A 25465-nucleotide genomic window follows, 5' to 3' on the forward strand; every position below is an offset into this window, starting at 1 on the left:
TTCATATTTCTGTTAACTGTTAAACAGAAGACTCTTTGACACTGCTGGAACGTCTGTTTCTTGTTGCATTAACTTTGCCTTGAAAGAATTAATTTTTGTCAAATGCTTGCAAAAGTTTATCCAATTCCAAGAACATTTTTTTGGCTGAAGGGCAATAATGATTTTCTTCTCCACCGTTTGGTAATTTTAATTTAAACCTGTACATCCGAATCAAGCATTATTATGATTTCTTTAATCAATAGCAATTACTTGGGGGTGTATTTAACCAGAGACGCTACAAGACGGGAGGCAAACCACTCGAAGCATTTAGAATAAAAAGGTACCCTCCATTTCCTCCAAAAGCCATTTGCAGACTTTATCACAGGCAGACAGGGAAACTTATCAGTCAATCGTGTTGTTTCACTGATTTCTGACAGTTGGAACTGATTTGGTGGGGCTGTAGACTCAATTTTCAGATCAAAATCAAATCAATTTTATCTATACAGCTCAATTTCACAATCACATTGCCTCTGTTGGTTTCACAATCTGTACAGTAAACAGAGACAGAGTTATATTAAGCTTAGAATGAGTATGCTCAGGACAACCTAGAAAGTTGAGGTAATCCAAGCATTAAACATTAAACTTGCATCTATTTAAGAGCGGAATGAGCTGTGCAGTGCATAGTATTAAAGTATAGCCTCAGACAAAAAGATTTAAAACCTTATTCTGGTCACCAAAGATTTTAAGCAGCGTAATGTATTTTTATTCACATTACGGTGACCATTAAAAGTAAAGCTGCAACTCTCTCCTCATTCATATAGATGGGGATTTATCCTTGTTAGCCTGAAACGGAGCCCTTGAGCAGAGAGAGTCGCATCATCTCCATTTACTCCGATAGACCATTTACAGCAGTGGCAGGTCACGGATCCTCTCAATAGTTCTTGAAAGTCAGACGCAAATACTAGCAGCCCAATAGAGATGTAGCTATAAAGACTGTTTGGAATGCTCTTTTGAAAGATAAAGACCAGAAAAAGCACCCAGTTATTCTGTATCTACTCATTTATATTATGCACTATGATATTCAGGAAGTAGCTTAAGTCTTTGTGAATCACAAAATGACCAAGCGTTTTGAATTTCCATGGTCACGACTCGTCTCTATTCTGCCCGGTGGTAAGAGCTGCTGAGAAGGACTTGCAACACTGCTTTGTGAGTTCTCTCACTAAGTGGGAAATGTAGTGTTGTTTTTCTGCAAAGCAGCACATGTGTGAACTCGTATGAGACATTCAATATATTCACCCTCAACGGGTGTTCAGATCTGACATCTATGGGGTGATAATGCTGCGCCCCTGCCAGGTGACTCACACTGAGCAACGGCGGATGATGTAGTGGCCTTCAAATCAGTGGTAATCAAGATAAATTTAACTTTGGCAAGGGCAAAAAAGTTTCAGTAGAAAAGTAGCAGATTTTATTATGCCCCTCAAAATATAAATGCAGCTAGTATGACAATGGAATGGAGAAAAGAAGGAGATATTTTTCTTTCTTTCTTTTTTTTCTTTCCTTCCGTGATCGAACCTTGAATGCAATTGACATCCCGTCACTCTCATGTTGGAAGCCGGAAGAATGCGGCTGTTCAGTCTGTCATCGAGGCGATTCGATAGCCGGTGCTTGCTGACAAAATCGATACGTTTCATCAGGTCGGCGCCATGTATCGGCCTTCCTGGTCATGTAAGCCACGCAAGAGGCGGCAGGGCCCAGTGAGGCGACGACAACTTGTCGGGCTTGGCCGATGGAGGAGGAGGGTCAGAGGGAGGGAGAGAGAGAGAGAGAGAGAGAGAGAGAGAGAAGACGACAGCAGGCAAGAGCTGAGTACAAGGGGAGAAGAGTCAGATGAAGAGAGTGAGGGAAAGGGAAGAAGGTGGCCTTGACCGAGGGCAAACGGATGAGAGAACACACTTGAATAAACGGAGTGTCATCTTACTGAGCGAGAGGAAAATAGAGATGGTGGATCTTAGGATAAGGACAAAGCAAACAACAATACGCTCCATCTTCTTTTATAGGATCTTGGGTGTGGGAAAGGTTAACCGAACAGCGTGCCATATAAGGAGGCAAATGTTCATTCAATACCTCCTCCAATGTTATTTTTAAGGTCTTGGCCTCGGTATCCGCGGATTGTTTTACAGGTGAGCAAGCAGAGGTTGGAAAATGAGATATAAGGTCATCGGAAAGAGTGCACACTCATTCTTGCAATAAACTCACTGCCGCCAAAAAGTGAAGCGAGACTGTTGATGGCTCGCGAGGGTGAGAGACGCGATATGAATATAACGTTGCAATTACAGATATGGAATGGAGACAGATTGGGGAAACGGATCTATAAAGATCAGTTTTGCTGTTTCATTTGATTGACTCTTGCTTGTTCCGTTGACTTTGACTGAACTCTTTTTTTTTTAAAAACTTCCCTCCTCTTAAGATAGAAAAAAAAAAAAAAAAGCTTTGACTTAGTTCAAGGAAGCCCAAAGGACAACTCAACTGTCTGCCATGGTGACATCAAAAGGACTTCTCCCACGCATAAATGGAAACTCCTGCTGGTTGCTATTATCAACATTTGGCAAGTCAGGTTTTTAATTATGAATTAATTTCTGAAGGGTCGTAAGATGTGTCGCCAAAGCAGTTGGGATTTTTTCTTTTTTTTCTTATTTTTAATGACATATTCCTCTCTTAAAAGTTTATCCAGGACTGACTGGCTGGATTAGAACCTGTATAGTTCTCTTTTGTCGAGAATGTGAATTGCTGGCCGGATGTGGTGAGCTAATCAAAAGCTCCGGGCAGGCTGTGTGCTTTTGGGGCAGCCTCAGCCACTGTAACTGACAGGGCACCAAAGACTCTCTGGCAGGTCCACTCACCCATTCACAGCAGATCTCAGACGTTCGACAGCCTGGGAAACAAAATTGCTGTATTGCCTTCTGATGATAAGAACCAAATAACATCTGACGGCACGGAAAGGCTGATTGTGCTTTTACCACGTCCTCGCAATATTTTTCTACCTGTACATTTTCTCTGTTGTATCGCAGTCTGTGACTGGCCTCAGAGCGAGGGCGGACAGGAAATTTGTGCAGTGATGGTGGTTATTTTCTACGGGGAGAAAAGAGGACTCAGGGAGGGACAGTTTGGCTTAATTTTCATTTCTTTACCCTTACCCCTCAAATTTCAAGAGTCCCTCTGAACAGAGTTACAAGAAGTAGTGGTTGAAAGCTTCCCCTGTGACGGCCGACAACCCTTCCAGGTCTGTGATGGCATTTATATAGACAAACTCGGATGGGCATTCCCAGGCTGCAATCCTATCTGATCAAAAGGGGGGAATGCAAGATTGAAATGCGTCAAAATGCTGTTGTGTGCAAATCAGCGATAACATTACATTGGCTCACTAACGAGCTTCTTAGCGCCTGAGACATGAGCAAACTAGTAGGGATTATTTTGTGTTTGTTATAGAGACTATAATATATTGGAACCCTCACAGCCTTAACACTGCACCCTGCATCTCGACAGGATTAAGGGTGTATTGGGATTGGGCCATTCTCTCTGTAACTCTACTTTATCAAAAAAAAAAAAAAAAGTTCATTTATATACCATTACAAAATGTTCGCACCTTCTTTTAATTACGAGGGCAATTCATCCTCACTATAGACGCTGGAAAAATTAAATACAGCTTTAAAAGCAATAAAAGGCTAGTGGCAGAAAAGAGCAGAGATGTGTTAGATACAGTGTTAGAAAATTGATTTATCCCATGTCTCAGTGGGATTTCATTGAATCGCTCTATTTAGAAAGAGCAGAAAGAGAGAGAGAGAGAGAGAGGGCGAGCATTATTGGAGAGCTGGAGAGGGGCTTCTGCTGAGATTTATCTCTCCCCTCTGTAACGCTGCCTCCGACACACACACACACACACACACACACACAACAAGAGAGTCCATGAGCGCTCGAGTTTGCTCGCTCATGGACTCTCTCCCTCGTTCTCGCCCTTTAATGCCCCTGCTCTTTCTGATTATTGCATCTACATTCAAACGGAATACTAATCGAGCGAGTAAATGGTAACACGTTACTCGCAGTGAAGTTCGCGACCTCGACTAATTTGGTCTAGCATCCGAGTGGAACAGGGTTTAATAGGTCTCAAGTACAACGGCTCATATGCAGAATTACAGCAGACAAACTGGTTACGGACTTGAGGTATGCATGTATGTTTTTTTTATAAAACATTAATGCATTTGAGCTAACAGGATCTCCATCTGCACCCCTTTGCACTACACTGCTAAAATGTCCAAAGTTTCAAAAGCGCATTTATTCAGGTGGAAAAAAAAAAAAGCAGCTAATTGCACATACCAGAGATTTATTCTCCCACTTAGTGCCATGAATTCCATGAGATCTAATGTGGCCATCACATTTTTTTTTTTTTTTTTTTTTTATCTTCCCCATGACAATGATTAATTATTTCATGATGACATAATTACCTCAAGACATAATGACCAACACTGCGATGGCATGAGAGATCGCAAGCTCATGCCCATCTATTAAATTTTACACCAGTCAAAAGAAAATTTAATAGCGCCTGGCCCTAAACCAACGTTGGATTTGATCCTTTTGCACCATGTGTCAAAAACTGCAATCATTCCTGCCAGCTTCATATTTGCCGGCTCCAAACTTGTATGTTGCCAGGCCAACATGTATTATAATACTTGTAGGTGGAAGATTTTTATTTTTTTTTTGTATCATCTCTCACTTCCATCCTCCAACATCTGATCATTGAGCACAGTTAACATTTACCACTACCTCTTCCACACAGTGCCATTCACTGCTGCTAAACTGTCAAGTGATTCATTGTTTTTGACGGCACGTTAAAAGGTCTCTCGCAATCTGTGAAGTAATCCCCGCATGGTAAATTAGCAGCTTTATGGTTATTCTTGGATCCTGGTTGACATTTGAATCCTATATTCATCATCGAGACATCATCCCAGTATGATGAAAGTCTTTTCACATTTATAATAGTGGTAGACTTGAAAAGGACATTCCCGCTGCAAAGGGGAATTTTCCTTCATATGTAACCCCCCCTCCGGGTTGTAGTCGCCAAAGGTTGGCCCCGCGGATATCAAAATGCCATCGACAGCACTACAGCAAGCGTCATTCTTGGGAATGCCACAGGACATTTTTTAATTATGAATTGACCTGTTGAAACATAAAGATCTGCAGTCTTATAGAGTCATGTGGAACAGTGCTAGCCTTGAGCAAAATGAAGAAGCAGGAATGCATCTTCTTATGCTGCTGTGACAAATTTATTATTTAAACTTGTTTTAGTTTTCCATTACAATCCTTACCTTATTTTCTGGCCACAGTCATTGGTGTGTGTTTTGCTTTTGAAGAGAAACCCTGGAGACAATGGCATCTATACTGATGACATAATTTCAGTCAGTTTTGCTTGTTTTTTTGTTTTGTTTTTTTTAGATACAAGACAGAACACTCTGACCAGGAAAATGCAAGAGGCCACCAGGTCGGCAGCAACACAGCCTTTAAGTTGGCTTTAACAGTGTGAAGGAGAGGACGTAAACCTGCAGGTTTATCACCGCCTTCAAGACTGCTGGCCAGAATAATAAAGTCTGCTTCAGTGGGGACCATAAAGATGTAGCTGCCGGGAGCTAACAGGTAAGCCAACTGGAAACCCTGCTGCAGTGAGCTTGACTGCTTTCTCAAACTTTCTACTGCTTCTAGCTACGGAGTGAGTGCAAGATATGCGGCTCAAAAGCTGGCTTGTGTTACAATGCTTCAATTGCGGTCCTCTGAAAATGTGACCAAAACTGCTGGGTGGAAAATATACATACAGTAAATCTTATATTTGGTTCAATGTCCCTTCGCCATTTTTACTTCAGTTTGGTGCTTTTGACAGGCATCCCCTAGCTTCTTCAGGACAGTCTGCTTGTTCTCGATGGGGTTCAAGTCAGGACTTTGAAACGAACTTTAGGAAAACTTACGTTCTAGCCTGATTTAGCCTTTCCTTTCCCACTTTTGATGTGTTTTTTTTATGATCATTGTCCCAGTGGAACACCCGACTGCACCAATACCCAATCTTCTGGTTGATTATTCCATTTACCTTACCCGCAGCATAATACCCCATGCTTGACAGTAGGTATGGTGTTCTTAGGGTGAGATGCCAAACATATTGCTGCTCACTGTGTTCAAACAACTCAGCTTTTGTTTCATCTGACCACAGACGTTTCCTCCAGGTGTTTTTTTTTCTTTGTCCATGTGATCAGCAATTCAGTCAGGGCCTTTAAGGTGGAGCTTCTTTCTCGCAAGGCAGCCTCTCAGCTCATGTTGCTGTAAAACACACTCGACTGTGAACATTGACACCTGTCTTCCAGCAGCTTCTAGTCCATCGCAGACTTGTTCTAGTTGTTTTTTTGGTTCACCCTTGACCATCCTGACCAGTTTTCTCTCAGCAGCAGACGACAGTTTGCGTTTGCTTCTTGATCGTGGCGGTGACGCAACAGCGCCATGCACTTTATATGTACAAACAGTTGTTTGCACAGTTGATCTTGGGTCCTGTAACAGCTTTGAAATGGCCCCAAGTGACGTTCCTGACTTCAGATCAATAGTGCGTTCTTTCAGATCGATGCTGAGCTCCTTAGACTTTCCCACTGGAGTGTTTGTAGCTCAGTCTAATGGGTGTATCAAATATGTCCTACTGAATTGGACCAAGAAAATCAACAGCTGCTCTCATTCAATCACTCAGAATAACTTAAGAAGCCAAACTACAAAGAAAATTTGATTCATGCAACTTTCTAGAATCACCAAAATGGGTCATTAAAGTTGCTTTATGTATATTTCTGACATATATATATATATATATAACATGTGTTCCATATTGTCTGAATGCCTGTACATATGAAATAACATTATATTTTACTGGAAGCAAATAGTTGTCAATTGCTAACAAACAGATGCTAACTGCTTTATTTTAACATTTAAAGAAGCAAGTAGTAATGTAGAATATGTGACATGCTACCTCCTTTGAGCTTTTCAGGAAAAAAGCTTAAGATTTTGGTGCAAAGCTGAGTCATTGTAGCTCGCGGCGGTTACACATTGCTGGATATTTTAGAAACAATTCAGACAAGTAAGAAGAAAAAGATGCACATTTCCCTTTTGATAAACACAGCCGACCGTGAAGGTGAGTCGACTGTGCCGATGAGTAAATTCTCCCTTCCAAGCAGACCACATTCATTCGGAAAGAAACATGTTTAATTGCTCAAGTCATCCATTCCAAACTGCTGCCTATCAGCTGTCAGCAGAGACGCCGCGCTTTTTACCAGAAGAAATCCTGGTTGTTTCAGCTCTGATTTCTAGAGAGGTCTTAAGCTGCCAGAGATTTGAAAAAAATAAATAAATAAAAAAATAGCTCACAGGTATGATTGTGTTGTATTTAAGGCTCGCTCCTCACTTGAGTGAAGGAGACAAAGCGAGTGGCTCTTGGCACGATCACGCCCTCCCTCTCAGAGTGCCCTCCAAGGCTTTGCCGGTTAGCACATTCAGGCCTCGCCATTCCCCTACCTGTGTTGGCTGCGCTGCGTGAGTGAGAACAATAGCTGTCTGGAAACTGTGTCTCCCCCCCCCCCCCGTCACTTCATATCCTTGGCTCCACACTGACGGCAACAATGTCCGTGTCGTCTTTGCATGGCTGCAGATTGGCAGTAATAGCAGTGGTAATGACTGGGCTGGAGCTACTGGTCCCTCTCTGGTTGACATGGTTCATTATCCACGCGTGCCTTTTACAACAACTGGATTAACATCGGGCATTGAATGTAGGTGCTGGAAGCCATTTCAGGTTGCTCGGAGAAGTAGTAAAAAGTTGCTTGTTCCGTGGGTTGCTCTTGTTTAAAGGTTAGGGGCAAATAACTCTCACCGTGGCAACTATTTCCAGAGCTACTATGGAGAAATGAAATGTTTATCACAACGCCAAGAACTGTGGCTCTAAAGCTTTCATGTAAAAGTCCATCTTCAGAATAATAAACACTTCATTTTGTTTAGCTTTGCACCACTTAAGATTTCAAGTTTATGTGTTAATAAATCAATCAGTATGATCCAAATATACTGGGCAGGGTTTCTCCCTGAGTAATGTGTCTAGTTTCAAAAAAATATCAGCAAAGACGCCATAAAATCAGTAGCTAATAAATCAAAATTAAAGGAGGCGTCAGCTGAATTAGGTGCAAGATTAAGAGATAACTTGCTCTCTGCTGCTTTGGGTTTAAGTCTGAAACTAGAATAGACTTTGTCCGACATTATAATCTGTTGCCATAGCTAAAAAAATGCACTGATGGACTGAAAGACTGTCATATGGAATACAAAACTCTACATGTTCCTTACTGTATGTTTAATAATCATTTTTTGGAATTTATGTACACATTTCCTCGGGAGGTCACTGGGGAAATTATTATTGCTGATACGTCCAGAGCAATACTAACAAAGTTAGTAGTGTTTATTTCATAATGTTGCTAATGTTGATCTTCATGAATGAATGATACGCCATGCCAACTGCTCTGAGAATGAGGATTAGCGTCCTCTTACAATGGAAAACGACAGTTCTGGTGAAGTGAGTGAACATGTCAGAAGTCGCAGCCAAGGAATGAGGAGACTACTGTATCGAGGATTTTGAAGACTTCTCCAAACCTTGCGTGAGTTTTACAGCACAATCACTTGTAGTAATTGGTGTTATTTGTGTACGCTGCTGTTCATGAGCTGTAAGCTACAACCCAACCAGCACATAAACGTCCTGCAGATGGTGGCCCAGTGAATAGAAGATACATAGGAAAGACATAGTGTGAGGAGCACCTGCTCAATGGGAAGGGTGTTGACGAGATGTCAGCATTTGGTCAATGTTGGCAAGATGCTGCTGTGTTGTGTGGTGGATTCAGTTAAGCCTCTGACTGAACCTCGCACTCACCAGACTCTGTTTGCTCCTCTTGTTCGTCCTCTGTCATCTTTGTAGGTTCATGTAGTAAAGTACATTTCCCTTCCTGTGAGCAGTTGCCCAAAAAGGGACTAATTACAGAGCATTAAAACACCTGACAGTGGAGGGATCGGCAGCATCGCATTTGCTGCTTAATTTGACTTGACATGAAAAATGATGTCACGTATGTTGTGAACACACCATCACTCCACTGAGATACCAAAACCGTTTTTTGTTTTTTTTTTCTTCTTTTAAATCTGACATGTGCTCATTCAAGAACAAGTGAAGCAGCGGGAAATGAAATTGAACTGATTAGAAACAGTCTCCATTGTGATTTTCCACTATGAAGGCTCTGCAGGCAGTTTTGTTGTTATTAAACAGCATTAGTCTGTCTGAGCAATGTCATTGCAACTGTGCAAATAACTGCCTTTTGCTGCATCGAAAGTAATGAAAATCAACTCCACACCAGTCAGTCTGTCGTGACACCCACAAACCTGTCTGGAATAAAACACGATTAGATACGTTCAACCATAGAAATATGCTCAAATTGAGATTATCTAGACATTAATATAATACGTAATAAGTAGTAAACAATGTTGTCAACAAACAAAAATTAAATACATGTTCATCTGCACCTCAATCTCTAAAACTGCTTCCATGACAACTGCACAGTGGCGACAGTGTAATACAACGAGCTGGTGTGTTTTTTTTTATAGTCAGCTGCAACGTGGACCCTGAAAGCAGAAGTAACACCCCCAGGTGCAACGTCAGGTTTTTATTTTAAGGTGACATTACGCAATCTCTTTCCTACGGCTCTTCTTGTCTGAACCCCCTTTGTGCTTTTTTCATGGTAAACTCCCTCAGTGCGTTTTTTTTGTTCCCTGAAGGTTTGCCATGAGCAAAGTGGCTTTGCTCGATGCTTGGTATTCTCCTTCTGGAAGTGTTGGCAAGTAAGAGGTAATTTTAGATGCTTGGGAGATGTAAAATGGATGAATATAATGAGATAAGGGTCCTCAAAGGTCTACTCAAATGTTACAAGATGATTTTCTATCCGCTACATGTGGTTTCTTTGCAACCATTCTATTCTACTTCTGACAGTAGTAATGGCTTATTTGAACTTCGGCGGCGTAACTGGAGAAATTAGACACACACCAAATTATCCCTGAGCAAAAGAAGTATGCCCTCTTTCATATTTTGTCATTATCTTAATAGACTCTGGCGCAATCAAAACTGTTCAATCAAAATGCAATCTTGTCCTCATCTGAGTGTTTTTTTTTTTTTTTCTTTGAATTTCATTTCTGAACATTTACTCTGCCGTCTATCTTTCCGCTGTTCCCCAGCTTAACTTCGAGAATGTGTCGGGGGTACATCAACACTGCATTTCGAAAATGTTTAATCTTTGTAGTTGCTTTTCTCCCCACCTACACTGTGGTGAAATTTTGGTAATCCTTTTTCCTTTGCAGACGGCGAGATAAGTACATTTCTGCTGCAGTTTTTTTTTTTTTTTTTTTTTTTTACTCTCTGTAAAGATATCTGGAACATCTGTTTGAACATGCTTCCCCATTAGTGCCACAAGGTGACAACTAAATCTCATGGATAATTTATACAGACTGTGTGTGTGTGTGTGTGTGTGTGTGTGTGTGTGTGTGTCAGAGAGCTTCCAGGGGGTGATTAATTTAAAAGAAAAACAGGCAGCCCCAAAAAACTTCCACTGAAGTCGATGTTGGGGCTCGAGTACTCGAAGCCGGCTCAACCTTAGGGCTCATTTAGACAGAAGCCGCGGGGTTGTGCGTCAGTGTGAGAGTGTGGGTCATTCCATGGCCAATTTGTGTGACGTAATGTTGTGAACTCTAAATGCACCTCAGAGTGGAGAAGCTGCTGTGTTGCTCTGCTACTAGCCTGCCGGTCCCCTAGTAATTGCTCGCCAACATCAGCACATAGGAACATAACAGGGTGTCAGACCAAACATAACATAACAAAACAGTCACTTTTGGTTTTGGTCATTCATTGCATCCACATTGAATCTGATTGACCGCCACAACATGGCGTTGGGTGTGTTCACCAAAGTTGATTTCGCGTCAGCTTTTTTGCTGCAGCCGGCTTTTTTCGGCGTCCCCTTACTTTAATGGATTGAGTGCAGGACCGGTGTTGTTCCTGCAATGCCTGGTTTGGTTCCAATAGGGCCTTGCTGTGATTGCCTGCGCCCCAGAATTGGAGCTGTCATTGGACCAAAATATAGGGAATAATGGCTGATGTTTATGAGGCGATGTTGTTTCTGAAGACAAACAACTTCTTCTGGGTCGCCGATCAAGTCACATCCTGTACTCCCACTGCAAATGTTTTATTTCTGTTATTTTCCAGAGAGTGGTTATGCTGAGTACAGCTGTTTTCACATGAGATCTAGTCTTTTGGCCTTGGTAGCTGAAATATATAACAGTTGCGGGTAGTGCATTCACCATAACAGCAAAAAAGCGTCCAAATGTCAGTCGGCGGACAGGGTTTGCTTCAGAGGAAAGACCATAAAAGATGATGGCGATTAATAATTGTATCAACTACGCAACAGTGTTATTAGAACACGTCGGCAGTAGATAACAACAGTATGGCACCTTGATTGTGATACACTCTCAAAAGGTAATAAACAGAACAGTGTCCAACTTTGTTCCAATTTAGGGACTACCTCTTGAAGATTTCATTTCAAGACTAAATGCATAACAATGGGTTGACAGTGCTTTAGCTTTCAAATTATCTTACTTTTAATGACAGCAAAAGTTGACAACTCATTTTTGATTTAAATGTCACTATGAAATTGCACTGATTGAAATGGCTTTGGGGATTGCTTGAACCAATAAATACTGAATTCACCATAAATGTTGGCTTGTGATCCAACTGGCTGTTACCATTACCCTCAGCTGTACTTTGTGTTTTGTGCTAATTGGCACATATTAACATGCACACACTCAAGTGAGTGGAACTGGGCAGACGAGAAAAATGTACGTAGCGCAAGCCCCTTCATGTATGCGGATGCAAAAAGTGCCTGCAGGCCTTTGTGCCCCTCGAGGCAGCAGTTTCGTAAGTCGAAATTCTCAAAGATGAAGGCCTCTGAATTTGGGATCCAATTGTCGGTTACTGTTTGGGGTTATTTTCCACAAGCAGTTAGAAGGCAGCATATTCTCTCTGAGAAGAATGATCGTGGCATGATTGAAAGTCATGTGGAAACAATTATTAATGAATAATGGTCGGAAGCTGATGCCTGTGTGCTATGCAAATTGGAGAGATTCTGTGGATGCATTACGAACATTGACTGTTATTGCTCGTGCACAGTTGGGATTGCAGATGGAATGAGATTTGTTGTGTTTATTTATCCGTTTGTGTGTGAGTCGGTGTGTGTGAACCATGAGTAATTCCCCGGACAAAATTATCCCGGGAATTCCTGGGTTAAATTTATCTCTGAAGCTACGCGTGGCAGCACCATCTTTTTTTTTTTCCCCCCTCCTTCACTCGTTGTATTTCCAGGGCTTGTGCTCAACGTCTTGTTTTTTTTTTGTTTGTTTGTTTTGTTTTTGTAAAAATGGTTTGAATCAGTGATGTATTGCCCCATTACGGTTTAGCAAAATACCATCTTGCTGAGTCGAGGATGAGGCAAAACATTTCAAAAATGGATTATTGCCTTCTTATTATCATTTGCCCTTTTATGTTCCTGCAGAGTTGAATTACCCAAAAAGCTAATTTGTTCGATTTAAAACGATGTCAGTTTAATGTCAGTTTTGTTTCCCTGTTATCACCTTTTGTGTTATTTTTTGGACCAGTATGTGGGCAAGTTTTGCATACAAATCAGCGGTGCCCTTCAAGCTGCTGTCCGTACACTCGTTAACTGTGTGAAATGTGAAATCAGTGTGACACTGTTATACGAAGGCACTAAGTTTTTGTATGTCGCCTGTCTTTTCACTCCAAATAGCTAGATCATCCTGCGGAAATAATAACGTATGATTAATTATCTGTGTAATCCTGCTGAGAGGAAGAGGCAGTCATAGTTGCACAACACATCCTAACAACAACTTATGTTATGACAACACGTTCTCACTCCCAGCTCATTAAACGCGGCAGCTTGGTCAGTGGCCTCACGCTTCACACGATGATGCTTTACTTACCTCTTTCCCAGCAGGTTTGCATGTCCAACAGTCAATGGCCAAGTTGGTTGACAAACAGCTCACATATTATGGCATATTGCGCCCTCTGGATGATTGTGAATGTCAATATGATCAGAGTTTGTTTTGTATGAATTACTGTAAGCTTCAGCGCATATAATGGAAGCCCTGTCTGAAAGTTGCTTGATTTTTGATTTAAATTGAGCATCACAGATAAAACTGTTTCAGCTGATGTTACTGTACAGGGAAAGTCACATTTGAGGTCCAGCTGCTGGGTGACAGTCCAGCCATGATATTAAACAGTTTTCAGTAATGTTTATGCCCTACCATTACTGTCACCATCCAAATCTCAGATGACTCTCGTGTGTGTGTGTGTGTGTGTGTGTGTGTGTGTGTGTGTTCCTCTCAAAAGTGGTCATGGAAGGAGGTCAATGCTCTGAATGCGTCAATCCGGGAAATGTCTTTTAAATTCAGATCTCGCTTCCCCGCTGAGCAATTCAAACGGGTCACAATAGAATGTACGAGCCCTCATGTCTGTATGATATAGGAGGGAAATGTGGTTTGAATGTAACCGCAGGTGCTTTGAAAGCATTCCATAAATGCCAAGGAAATGTTTCTTAAATGGAGCTATTGTGTCGAGGAAAGCCATTTTTGTCGCTCATCACCTCTCCCACAGAAGCAGATAGGAGAATGAACGAAGTAATTACTCGCTGTAAAGATGCAAGATAAAGGAAAGCCCAGTTTGTTGTAGAACACACTTGATATATACAGAAAACTCGGCTAAATGTCCTTTTTAAAAAACTGCTTTTTTAATAACAAACGCTGCGAAGGTTATGAAACCACAGAAGCAAGACAATGGCCTTGGGTGCAATTTTTTTTTTTAATGCCCTTGCTTAGAGATCATGAGTTAATTATTGCATTTCCCCTTGATTAAAAAGTGTGTTTTCTTGTGATAATTGGATAATTTGGCTTAGATTTAATATCTCAAGAATGTATTGAGATAAGATAATTCATCATGAGAAAAGGACTTCATAAGATTCACCAGAGAGGGTCGTGACATAAACACACTGCTCTTTGGGAGTTTGAAACCAAACCGCATGAACTTTTTAGTCTGATTGAATGACTGTAATAAATAACTGTATTTACTATTAACTGTTGTCAAATGGCAATTGGCAACTGTCAGTCTTGAATATTGCCTTGAGTGCTGCTCACCGTTGGCCAGCCATCTCATCGCTTCATCCGCCATGTTTTGGGGAGTCCCCTGTGACCCGCTCCAGACAGTATATGTTGATTTGTAGCAGTGTGATGGGGAGGGGGCGTAACTGACCTTCTGCGGTAACAGCCATTGGCTACAATACACGCTAATCAATATCTTCGAAGTCGCTTCCCTAACTGACCTTTCTTTTTCACAGGAAAACCATTAATATGCAGAAGCCAGTAACACTCTGCCACCTGTGTTAATGGTGTCTTTTCATCAACCGAGGCGTATCCTCCATCCAAGTTCTGTGGAAATCCATTCGGCATATTTTTGCGTTATCTTGTTTACAAACCAACCGACCCACAATTGGACACAGGAGAGAACATAACCTCCTCCGTGGAGGTTATAGCAAATTTGAAAAACTGGAATTGGCGCCTTGTGGTTGCGTGCCTTTGCATAGAAACCAAGTTGCCGATGCATTTTTGAGGTCACAGCAAACTTTTACCTTTTGACCTTGGACCACCAAAATCAGATCAGTTAGTCCAAGTGAACAGGAGTGTGGCTTTTTTGCAGTTCTCAATCTCGAAAGTGTGGGGAAGTGGATGAATGGCAAAGAGGCGTCACTTGAATTGACCGTGTATACAATGGCGAGTTTTCTGAATGCAAATGAAAACAACATCTCCTCAATTGCAGCTGATTTCATTGTACAGCTATACCGAAGCTCTCATTCTTCAGCGATATGTGTTTTGCCGTGTGAGATGATAAAAGGAAGAGATTACGAGCAACGGTAGGTTATGAGGCCATAATGTCACCGATATGTGGCGTTCACCTTACCCCACGGAAGCCGGCAGTGTTTTCCCTTTCCATTAAAGCTCATATGGTTCCTTGCCAGTGGATACATTCTTATCTAAGCGATACACAAACACACACACACACACACACACACACACCAATGGGTAGGTCAAGCATAAGGTGACCTAGCTAAGCAATGGGATGAAATTACGGTTCTTACACAGCCCTTGGCCCTGTGCCTGGTCAAGGCAATTGTCCCTGACATTGTGCGTCAGTGTGTGTGTGTGTGTGTGTGTGTGCGTCTATGCGAGGGAGGGGATTGTGTTGCGAGACCGGAGTCGTGGAAAAGTGGGCGCGATTCACCTGCAGTGAATATCAAGTAAAATATTTTCTTTTTTTTTTTCCGTGGAGGGGAGAAAAAGGAGATGGTGAAATTAATCTGAGGAGCCAGCTGTCTTTGTACCCCCGTGCACTCGCGCTGATGATGTATTCTCCTGTCTGAAAGGAGGATGAGATGAGTAAGTGAGAGGCTCATTCTTAATGTTATCCACACAAAATGATTTGCAGCGGAGGATTCTTGTTTGGGAGGGTAGAGGGTCAAGTCACTTCGCTTGCCTCGGGTAACTGTGTCTGAATGTAAAAAGCGAGGAAAAAAAGCAAGGCTCTGTGTGCGTTTGCGATATTGTGGCTGCGACAAAAAAAAAAAAAAGTAATTTCTTAAACTCCAGAAATCAGTGAGCATTTATGTAATGAAGTGCGGGTAAATTCTTATGGTGACACGGAGCATCTCAAGATGAGAGTGAATGTGAGGCTTTTAACGCAGAACGTTAGATATTCTGTGTGTTCTTGCGAGCAATGGCAGGAAATTTCAAAGCCAGAGTTTCCCCATCGCGGCTCGGCGTGTCCGGCAGTCAGCTTCCGAGAGAAATCAGCCTCCGTCTTGTCGTAACAGTGCGTCAAACATGACAGCACCGCTGAGCTGATTGAGTCAACTTTTCTGAGAGAGCGTAACTCGAACTCACAGAGAGGTTTAGTTTTATTTATTTATTTATTTATCTTTTAAAGCTGAAAATGTCAAGCGAGAAAATGCCTTTTTATTTAGCATTCGAGCACTGTCTCGAGAATTTTGAATACTATTTACTATGACGTGCATCTTAATTGATCATAGGTTTACCTTTTAAGTAATTCATCGCTTGGATTTATTGCGTTGTAGCGGCTCTGGGATCCATAAATCCTGAAAACAAACTCTCACTTCTTCATACCTCTTTTTTTTTTTTTTGTCTGAATTTCATTATGAAACGACAGCACGAAAAAGTGCTGGGGCCAACTTTGCTGTCTGGCACACTAAGTGGCAGGGGGTTGGTAGAGGAGCAGTTTTTAGCGCTGTGTCTTCCAAAATACATATTTATGCCTACCTGGAGTTTCACTGAATATAAAGTCTTGCTCCCAAACTGGTGTGAATGCAAACAGGGTGAAGTTAATTCTGTCATGAAATGGGCAAAATTTATATGTATGTATGTAGTTCAGATCATGTGTTTTTTTTTGTTTTTTTCCAAGTGTAGAAATTGTCTACAAAGTCTTGTAATCCAAAATATTGTTCTGAACAGGATGATGTATGAATAAAGATATAAGTTGTAGTTGGTTGAACTCAGATAATGGCGCACTGCTTATCCCTAGAGCCCGTTATTCCCTCACTGTCCAGCAGGGTTCCTGAGCATCCGCGTCACCTGATCTCCACACCCACCCGCACACCTGCTCCCGATTCCCTCATCAGCTCTCTAGCAGGCTTCAGTATACCAGCTCAATAGCCTCCACCTGGTTTTGTCAGACTTGTTTCCCTTCGCTGACTTCCTGCCAGTGAATCTTGTTGTAGTTCACACAGCTCTGTCTCAGCCCATGCTACTTTCCCCAGAGTGGTTGCTCATAGAAGCCTTCTCAAGAAACTGATGATTGTGAATGAAGAGTGATCCAGTAATCATAATAATAAAAAACATGTTCTATAAGCTAGTATGCCCTTATATAAGTCCCGACACACTAGCACACTCTAGGGATGGCAATGTCAGTAGCTCGGCAAACTATCAGATGTGTTCTTTTGAAATTTAGAAGAGGCATTTGAGGCCCCCTGAACACACCTGTCCCCCAAGAGCAGCAGGTCCATGTTAGCAAGTGAAATGGATTGGTGCAAAACATCACTGTTTCCCAGACAATAAAGCCTGATGAAGTTTTGATATTGGAGGTTTGGAGTGAAATCTCGCGAAAGTTTTTTTTTAGAAAGTATATAAATATCAGGAGGAAGTGTACACCATTCTATCCCAATTCATTTCATGGGATTTAACAATTTGACAGGTAAAATCCCACACAGTTCAATTACAGCTATATGCAGTGTACTTTTATCAAGTTCTACTTCCCCTTAAGGACACACTGGACAGGCTGTGGTGAGACTGATACATAAAAATAAGAATAATGTCTCGGTTCCTGTTTCCATGTGGGCGTCACGCTCTGCATACAAATGGGCCAGTTGTTGTTTTGAACAATTTGGTCAGCCTCTGCCTGCCTGTGCTTTTATTGTCATGCATCAGATATCGCCTGTCTAACTCATCCGAACGAGCAAAGTCTTTATTGGCTAAATTACTTTTTAATTCAATTCTTGGCGAGCCAATATTAAACCAGAATGTGCGCTTGTCCGCCGCTGTAGGATTTGTTCAATCAGAGCAATTAAGGCATCTCACTGGCATTATACAGCTTGTGTATTTAATGGAGTGGGGGGGTGACAGGAGTATGCATGCGCATGTGCCGGCACTCCATACTACAAGTATAATACATCCTCCCGTTTCACAATAATGACCAGCCCTCGTCACAAGCGGGTGGTTTTTAATCTTGGAGCTCTATTTTTGCTCCAGTAGGTCCACTTGAATGGTAAATTAGAACAGGGAAGTAGAAGTACTTCTCTATTGTGCCAATTGAAAAGTGGCCATTTTATGTGTGCCACGGGCCCGGGTACTTCCAGGGCGCAAATTAGGGGTATATTTTTTTACCATTTTTGAGGGAATGTCCCCCTTGTCAAAGTGCCACCCATTTTCCTTTCCCAGTGAAATAAATGCCTAACCTTACCGTTTTGATTCACGCCATTAAAAGCAATTCCGTACAGTCAATGACATGTTTCTTGTTGCTTTGGTTCCATTGAGATTTCTCGTGTGGCTGTCACACATAAATCACAGGTTCCTTTTTGACGCAACAAAATGGTGTACTTACCATGTCAAGTGTTTCTGCTTAAGCCTTAACCGACGGATCGAAGAACCCAGTCGACAGCAGCAAAATTGTTGGCCACTTGTCCCGAATCCCCCCAAATGACATAAAAGTTAATATTATCCTGCAATTTACATTTTTCTGCAGTTACTTTGAAAATATTTTTGATGCAACCTCAATATGTGGTATTCAGTTAAGCGGGGCTATCATACAAAGCAGAATTCACCCCTGAATACGCATGATTTAGAGCCAAATGCCCCTTTAAAGGTCTGTAGCTTATTTGCATTGACCTGTTCCTCTGTGAGCGTGCTCAGCGGGGAGTCGGCAGGAAGCACAGATGAGCCAAAGGGAGGCAGCCATTTGAGCGGCGGCACGAAAATTAGTCAGGTGTTGGCACCGCATGGGGCATATCAATAGCAGCCCTCCCTCCACCCTCGCCAGCACCCCTTCCCCGCTCCCACGTCCCTCCACCCCCACTTTTCCTGTCTCCAGTAATGTGAAGGAAACAAATGCGTCTCACTAAAGACTCATCATTCCACCCAGATGATGTTTGTTGAAAGCCTAATGACTGTGTCTGTGGGCGCATGCGCAATCGCGTGTGTCTGTGTCAAATTCAACCTGTCTAAATTTAGTTTTGCTCCTTTCAGAACCCTCTGTGTGCCGCGCCAAACGCAGCGCAGGCTCTTTTCCACATCCTCTGAGGCACATTTGAACCTATTAGCTACACTCTAAAAAAGCAGGAAAAAAAAAGCAATATTGGCACCTACATTTGTTAGATGTTCTCTCCCTGTAGGTAAACCTGTAAGTGTTTTCTTCTCTTTTATCCTCAAGTTCAGTCTCATATGTTTAATTCTATCATGACCCCTTAATGCATGTGAATAGAGAAAGTGTGTTGACCCATAATTAGTCAACCAACATTTTTCCGGCTTTGATCGCAAGCACAGAAAGCATGTTTTCACTTTCTGTGCCCTGCCCTCTGTTGGAATCATGACCCCTCCTGAATGCCAGTCACTCCAGTTCAATGCAAGATGTTTTTTTCAAGCGGGCGTCTTTGCGTGCAGCGCAATCTTCTGATGTTACGCATAATCATTTTCTTAGAGGATGTGAAAACCACATCACACTCATTTTTAGAGCCTGTTGATCTCAACAAACAAACATTTTCTCTCATGAAAAAAAAAAAAAAGGTTGCCAAGGGTCAAGACACTCCGAAGAGATGTTTACATGTGATTGAAATTACATCACCGTCAGAAAAGTGGCTTCTCTGAGGACTCGTTTAACCTTGACTCGAACATCCATTTCCAACCTTTTTTTGATACTTTTTAAATAAGGGCAAGGGCTCTAACAAAAGTAAAGATGGCATAAGAAGATTTTGTGCATAAACTGAATCAAACTGTAAAGAAGAAATGGACAGCTACTCTCCCCTAAGTGTTTCCCTGAGGTGCTACTGTTGAGGAGGCTCTCGCAAAGACAGTGTTACTAAGTGATGCTGCACAGTCTCATTATTCCTCCTCCCTCTACAGTCATCGAGTGAATGTGGAATTCACTCCATGGGAAGCACCAGTGTTTTGTCAAAGTCTGTTCCCACGTCGTTTCAAAAGCTTTCGGACCTGATCAGCGAACAAACAGAATACCATTTGCTTGTTCTGCCTTGGTTTTTATCACTCTCCCTGCGCCTTCTTTGCCTCCTCCATCAGTGGGTTCTTATTCTGTTGCAGTGTACGCTTCCCACAGTGATTCCATTTCTGATGTTACCTGGGCATAGCAGCCTGGGTAAAAAAAAAAAAAAGAAAAATGCTTTGTGCAATGACCAGCCTGTGCCTTTATTTTGAAAAAGCTTTGCTGATGGCAACCTGAATAGCATGGTGAAAGCAAGATGTATAGGGAACCAATCTATACAGGCATGGTGTTATTTCTCTACAGCCATTCCACTGCGCAATCAGTATTTTCTTCAAATTGGTTAAAGGGAAAAAAAGTTATCTATGGCCAGTTTAACCAATGAACTGTTATTTAAAACAGTTGTGGAAGACAGTGTCATCCTGTTGGCAGGATGCAGATTAGAAAACGGTCACTGGGATCACACGTTCTTTAATGTGGAACGTTGCTGTGTACAACATGTATGGTACATGCACTCACTTTCCCGAGAGATTAGAAAATGGAGAGGCAAAGATTTCCAAAAGACGAGAGGAAGGGGATAGAGAGGGCTGTTGACAACAGCTGGCAGAGAACGATGCATCTCTCGAAAGTCTTCATCTCAAGGCTGATGGATGGCGTTGAGAGACGGAGGGGGTCGGCGCGGCAGCCATTCTCCATTTTTATCTCCGTCAATAGAGCACCCATTCTTTTTACACTTCATTTGTTGGTTTACGCAACAGCGAGTGCACTGCTCGGTTCACCGGGGCACTGCGGTCATAAGTATTTGTCAGGTAGACTGCATACATCTCTGCTCCGAGTACCGTCACAGCCCCAACAGAGAGAAGAAAAAAAGAAAAGTTTGTTGTGTACATTTGTAATGGCTTTATCTGAAACTTGAATGGGAATATCAGTGAGAAACTCCTAATTGAAACCATTATAGGACTGTCACGGACACCATTGCCGTCATGGAAACCGCAAATCAGAGGTAATGCATTACAGCCACATACAGTGTGTAGGAGCCCCTTTTGACATGCGTTAAATCCATACAGCATGCAACATTTCTGAAATCCATTGCTTTTTGCATCAGCAGGATTGTCAAAATGGAGCTTGAAGTCCCCTGTAATAATCAGTCTGTCGTAATTTGAGTGAATGATGGATGGCAGCCCGGAGAACTCATCTAAAAATATAGCACTCTGTTTGGGAGGGTGGGGTGGGTTTCGGAGGGGGGCTGTGTACTGTAACTGCTTGCACACGGGGCTTGCATCTCAATAAAACAGCAGGATATTCAGAGGATGGAAATTTACCGAATGACTGAGAGCGTATACTGGTGATTCCTCTCTGATTTTGGCAATCTCTGGATATAATGGTATGCAGCACTTTTCAAAAACATGAAAGGAGGTTAGCAGCTGAGCAACACAGGCAAATAAGAACAAACCAATATTGTGTAACGGAGTGATGAAACCTAAACCAAAAAAGCTTTTTGAATAAGTCATGTCGGCCTTAAAGAAATTAGAATAGCCATTTTTCTTATTAAAATATCACAGCGTGTTTGATCAAGGTAATAATGACTGACAATGACAACAACTTGTATCTAACCAAAGAAAATAAAACCAGAGCAAACTCTGAACTTCTTCTTTTAAGTTAGATTCAGAAACTTGGTTGGTGGATGGATATCAGCCCAGAATAGATCCTTAATGTTTTGTCGGATCCAGATAAAGGGACAGATCCAGGATTGTTCATTCTCACTTGATACTGATCCGAGAACTGGTGAGCTTAAAATACGGTTATGCTGTTTTGAGTGGATGAAATTTACAGTGATAGAGCTATTAGATTTGGTATTGGATTGGGGTTGGTTGAATTAAAGGGTAATGCCAGGCCTTGGTGGATGTATGTGCTCTACAAAGTGTCGTTCCAGTTAATGAATGTTTCTGTAAATTTATCAGGGGAGGATTCATTAAAACTGGCATTGTTAAACCAAGTTAGCATAAAAAAAACAACCTTTTTTTCCCATTAACGATGATAAATGCCTTGTAGTTTATTTCATTATCAACACGCATTTCACTTTACACGCCTTACCGCTGAGATCTGAAGGTACAGCAACTTTGCTCTACAAAGCCCGCGCGCTATGTTGAGTTTCGCAGCGTCATGCTCAAGCTGCACAACTTCTAATTAGAGGGAATATAAATCTGATTTTGCTACGTGGGTTGAGTAACAAAAAAAAAAAAAAAAAAGCTAGTTCTAACAAAGGAGGGAGGGGGACAAAAAGAAACCAGCTGGAGTTTGCAGGGTTGCAGTCAGTAGGATACACAGTAGCTCCCAGCCTGGTAAAGTAGAGGAGGAAGAGGAAAAAAAGGAAACAAAAAAAGGCTGTTCTGGGGGAAGTGGTGAGAGAGAGAGACCCCGAGGGAATCAATAATCACAGTGGACAGTGGCAGACTGTGCAGCGGGCCTGTTCCTGTCAGTTATGCTGGCATGGCTGCTGGGCGGCGGGAGTGATGTGCCGCTTTAACGAAACAACTTCTCCATCTCATTCACCTTCTTTCTCATTCTTTAATTAGGAACGACCTTGGTCAATAAATAAGCGGCTCATTGACCTCGCTGTCATCGAGCCGTCTTTTAACTATAAAGTCGGTGTTTGCCTCGCTGCTTTTGCACATGGTGTCATAGCAAAATGAACCCTTTCATGGCAGGGGATGTGTAATGGTGAGCGATTGAACCTCTAATAGCATTATATTAGGCCAAGTGGAGCTGTATTATGTCGCTGTAGTTAATGGCTAACTGCATGCATGGCTCATTCAAGTTAGAACCACAGTTAAAGTTCTCTCCATCTTTTGCTCTCTACAGGCTCGTGTTTAATCCCCTAATGTTTCTTTATTTGGCTTTTTAAATTATCCAGAGCCGCAGTGTTCTGTCAGGCCAGACTGGTTAATTCATGGAACGGAAATGTTTTTGATGCCTTGGTTGTGCTATGATGAACTTAAAGTGGACGCTTCTTGATCTCCAGTGTATTTTTGTGGTAGACTTGTGTGTTTTTAGAGCTTAGGCTGCTCTTTTTTTTGTGGATGCACTATGTGAAAGGAAGTTGCATGATGTGGACTGTGGAGTTCAGAGCTGTGGAGGCATTCCTGTATGAATTATCAGGCACAAATCAACTTTCACAACACAAACCCTTTCTAATTAGAGCACTAATTGCATTATAACTTATGTAAATATTTCATATGCTAATGTCAGTGAGACATATCGGTTAAATGCTTTCGTTCTCTATCCTCGAGTTAGTTTGCAGGATAATCTTTTGAAAATCTCCTCTTTCATTGGCGATATATGTGTATATATATATTTATTTTTTTCATCAGCAAAATTAACACCAGCACTGAGTCATCGTGCTCCCTGATTATCTTTTGTATTTATACATGCTCTTTTGCAGTCTGGTTTTCAGATGCAACCAGACTAAGGCACTTGAGAACTTTGGCAGCTTGCAGTATCATAAAATATATCCTTGACAGGGTGTTTAGGCTGCCACCGGCTTGTATGTGGATATATAAGGCACAACTGCTCGATGCCAGAAGCTACAACATTCCTTGATAAACTGTTTGACTGGGGAAGCATGTCTGCAGAATAAAGACCCCGAAGAAAGTGACGCTTAATTATGCCATCGGGATTCTGTTGCCAGATGGTTTATTAGACAGAACCATCTGGAGAGGTCCCGCTCGAAACTGGAAAAAGGGCAGGCACTTTTTTTTTTTTTTTTTTTTTTTTTTAAGAAAAAGAAAAAAATCTTGGCAGATGACTTGACCAATCATCTGTCTATCATGGTTAATTTCAACCAGATCAAATTTACACAAGTAGAGTGCTACTACCATCAGAGCCCAATTGGTAAATTGAAATCTAGTGGAAAAGCTGGCAGTGCTGTTTTCTGCTTCTCTTTCAATGAACTGTACCCTCCATTTCTGATATAACTGATGCTATAGGAGCATATGTGCTAACCTGCCAAGGAACCACCATTTTTATTTTCAAGTGAACTCGTCACAATAGCAGTAATATCTGTTTCTTTTATTTTATTTTATTTTTTTATTTTTTGCCGTTTTAATAAGGCAGTGAATGCTAAGAATCATTGTGTGGGGTGGTTTGTTACCTTTGAATGAGCCATTATTATCTAGTCAGCCATGCTGCACCAACAATTCTTCTGTGGTACCCCAGAGCAGAGTTTTTTTGCGTGGAACTACAGGAGAGGGTGAGATTTTGGGTGTTTAGCTGATTGCAATCTGCAGCCTCACCACTAGATGCCATTAAATCCTACACACTGGTCCTTTTTAGTGCACCACATTTGATTATGTCTTGACCTGCGCTGTGCTAAAGAGGTCTCGAATCCCGCTTTTTGGCTCCCTATCTGTCTTGTCTTCAGGCCTTAGACTTGCACAGACTGCCATGTTGTCCTGTGTTTGTCCCTCACACTCCTCCTATGTGCTTGTAATTACCTCTCCACCATGATCCCTTAATACCTCCAAGTGGGCAAAGACACCTCCAGGGTGTCTGTGAGTGTGTATGTGTGTGTATGCGCCTGCTCATTCCCATGTGAGTTGAGCTGTGTGTGTGTGTGTGTGTGTGTGTGTGTTTTTTTAAATTTGAGTGCGTGTGCCAGAGTCCTGTGGGGCTTTTTGTGCGCTTGATAAATAATGATGAATTACAGATTGATTACCCAGGAGTGAAAGCTCTGGTATTAAACTTATTATGAAAGGCTGCAACCTGTGAGCTGTGTGTGTGTGTGTGTGTGTGTGTGTGTGTGTGTGTGTGTGTGTGCACGGCGGGGGATGCCCATAGCTCCTGACTATACTTATAATTAAGGGAGTAATATTTCTGGGTCATAAACATACGGATTGGCAGCATGGGTTTTTAAACTATATTGATCGGATATAGTTTTTGTGCTCAGGGCGAGGCGGCGGCTTTAAAGAGCATCAATAATTTACCTGTATACCTCACATGGACATTTTGAGTGGGTGGTCGAATTGATGTAGCTTTTACAGCCCTTACAGAGTAATAACCTGTGTCGACCTGCATTTTGCAAAATGAGAAATGTGTTGTTTTTATGTCCAGGCACATTGGCGAATTGCACAATCGAGCTCTCAAGAGTCTTTTTAAAGTAACATGGCGATACGTTTAAGTAGCGGGGGCGATTCATGAGAAACGCTCTCAGACTGTAAACCCCATGCTGTTCGAGCTGCCGTGCCTCCACACTGACTGGAGTTAGCCGATTGCTGTCTGGTGTGTCTTGTGTTCTGAGTGCAGACATCAATTCTTGTTTTTCTTTCTTCATTTTTTACTATACACTTTATTAAAAAGAAGTAATGCAGCACTTATGTCCTTTTTAATGAATCCCAAAGTTAACCACTTGGGAGCACTGACATTATCGGAGTTAAAGGACTAAAATGCTATGCACGACATTCAATTCGGGTTTAATTCCCATTATCAATGATCTTAAACTAATGTAATCTC

General features: G+C 41.8%; 1 protein-coding gene across 7 annotated transcripts in view; it reads left to right on the plus strand.

Moving 5' to 3' along the window:
* Positions 1–25465, plus strand: part of slitrk6 (SLIT and NTRK-like family, member 6) — a 182470-nt gene that overhangs the window by 14863 nt on the left and 142142 nt on the right. For all 7 annotated transcript variants that reach the window (XR_005073372.1, XM_037091550.1, XM_037091552.1 and 4 more), the window contains exon 3: positions 5467–5664. The gene's annotated coding sequence lies outside the window, so the exon portion shown is untranslated. The remainder of the gene's footprint in view (positions 1–5466; positions 5665–25465) is intronic.

The sequence above is a fragment of the Acanthopagrus latus genome, chromosome 24, assembly GCF_904848185.1.
Source record: "Acanthopagrus latus isolate v.2019 chromosome 24, fAcaLat1.1, whole genome shotgun sequence".
NCBI classification, from domain to species: domain Eukaryota; kingdom Metazoa; phylum Chordata; class Actinopteri; order Spariformes; family Sparidae; genus Acanthopagrus; species Acanthopagrus latus.